General features: G+C 35.2%; 1 long non-coding RNA gene across 1 annotated transcript in view; it reads right to left on the bottom strand.

The window, feature by feature from the left end:
- Positions 1-2,500, bottom strand: part of LOC135217160 (uncharacterized) — a 225,691-nt gene that overhangs the window by 182,688 nt on the left and 40,503 nt on the right. The gene's annotated exons all lie outside the window — the stretch shown is intronic.

Raw genomic sequence — 2,500 nt, 5'->3', positions numbered from 1 at the left:
TCAGTGACTGAAAAATGCTGAGAGAGAGAGAGAGAGAGAGAGAGAGAGAGAGAGAGAGAGAGAGAGAGAGAGAGAGAGAGAACTTAAGTTTAAGGAAAGTGATTAAGATTTCAGCGCTTCAGATTTCATAACGTTACCACTAAATATTTACATATGTAACGATCGTAATCGTTTATGAAATATTAAACAAACCGACATGAAACACAATATTAATTACATCAGTTACTTCCGCAAAATACTCATTGATATATGACATAATTAAGTAAAGTCTAGAAACCTAGTGAAGTAAGAGGGAAAATATGTCTTCCTTCAATTCTGCGTCAGAAAAGCTTTCGATCATCAAAGATATTGGATAATTTTGTATCTTAATATTCCCACGTGTTTACCATCCACGGTTTGACAGATGTGAAACAACACATACAATAAGAGAACGAAAGCATCTTTTTGTTTTTTAATTAAAAACAGAACAAAATAATATATTGTGATTAATGAATATTGAAACAGGCATGGGACTATAGTAGGCTTTTCCTCGGCCAAATAAAAAAAGAACCGTTACCCGAAGTGAATGTTGTAATAGATCCCGGGTTTAGCGCTGACCAACTCAACAAAGTAGAGAGAACATTTTACCGGCAGTCGACTTTGTGTAAAACGATTTTCCTCGTCCCATAAAATTGTTCAAGTAAAAACATGCTAATGGCCCTCCTCTCTCTATATACGATGCTTTTAGCAACGTGAATGGAAACTAAATAGCTGATGTTCACAGCTACATTTCAGTGGTGATATTGTGTGCTTTCTGTAGACAGATAGGCTTAGAATTTTTTTTAATGGGTAGGTTCATTATGAATTGCCTTTAGTATGGTTATTTCTAATTAATTTTCTGAGTAAGTATATATATATATATATATATATATATATATATATGTGTGTGTGTGTGTGTGTGTGTTGTGTGTGTGTGTGTGTGTATGTGTATGTGTGTGTATTTTTTATAGTAAAACATTAATACCTACTTGGTTATCATTTTCTGAATGTTACTGTTAATTTTTTTCTTCTTAACAAAACAGTCAAGTAATCATACTGAAATACTACAGTAACTATAATCGCCTCTACTCCAAAATTAATTACGTAGGAACGTCAGCCCTGATAATACAAAAGCAAATAGGCTGTTCCCTTTATCACATCCACTACTATTACGGGTAAAAAAAAAAGTGATGAAATCACAGTAGACGTAATAAAGGCCCAGGAATATGAGACAGATATTGAGGCTAAGGGATAAGAAGGAAGGAAGGGGGTAGCGCGCAAGACTGTACTCTGCAGCCCGATGAATTATTGATGTGAAAGCGAAATATATGATATATATATATATATATATATATATATATTATATATATTATATATATATATATATATATATATTCGTGAACAAAAAGAAAACGAATAAAATCAGTAAATAAGATTTCTAAATAAATGCCAATACGGGGATTTTCAATGCTTATTCAAAGGGAGCAGTTAACCCCAAGACTGAGATAACAGGAAACACAAATACCAGGCTGATATTTCCCGTAATTAAAAAAGAAAAGAAAAAATGAAAAAAGAAATATATATATATATATATATATATATATATATATATATATATATATATGATATATATATATATATAATATAATATATCTGTCATGGTAATGGAAAGGAAAATGCATCTTCGAGAAGTTCTGCAGCAAGGAGGCATTCCCGCATGTGTTGGAGGTGCCTGTTCTCATGATGGTTCTAGAATCGGCAGGAGTTTTGTGGAACGCGACATGGGCCGTCACGTCGGCAGAAAATGCAGTGAAATATGATGCAATATTTCGTCGAGATTCTTCTAAGACGTTCTTTTCATCTCAGGATTCTGTGACATTCATGCTCCGCCCCCCGTAGGCCATGCCCCCAGATGCCGTATAAATACGACTGACGAAGTAGGAGGGAGCAGATCATCAGTAAGTCACAGATCAGATTATCAGCAGCAGAGATCAGAGATCATCAGAGAGAGATAAGAGAAGAAGGAACAGATGAAGGATCAGAGAGGAAAAGGTGCTCGAGAATTTGGTCGCATTCTGGTCAAGTCATCCAGTTTGGGAGAACAACCGAGGTATTTTCGTCGTTGAGCAAGCCTAGTGAGCAGAAACATTCTACAAGAGGTTTCAAGGAGTTTTCCTGCCCTTCGAGTAATCAAGAGTAGCATTATTTTTCTGCAATACGGAGTCAAGTAGGCGTCAGAAGTTACAGTTCTCCTTTTGTGAGGCCATCACTTCGAGCATTGATTTCTGTCAGCTGAAACTTGCCAGCAAGTATTTGCAATACCTCACTGTTTCCTCAGTTCACGCATTGTAAGATTTTTCTTAGGGTATGTAAATAGTAGAAACCATTCTGCATTTATCTTTGTTAGTAAGTTTGTAAATAAACCTTAGTTCTGTTTGTGTATCTTTCTATATTCGTATCCCCAGTTTCAACTGTTGGTGTT

The sequence above is a fragment of the Macrobrachium nipponense genome, chromosome 7 (genome assembly GCF_015104395.2).
Source record: "Macrobrachium nipponense isolate FS-2020 chromosome 7, ASM1510439v2, whole genome shotgun sequence".
Lineage (NCBI taxonomy): Eukaryota > Metazoa > Arthropoda > Malacostraca > Decapoda > Palaemonidae > Macrobrachium > Macrobrachium nipponense.
The sequence above is the reverse complement of the archived record's forward strand: the minus strand, read 5'-3'. Positions and strand labels throughout refer to the sequence as shown.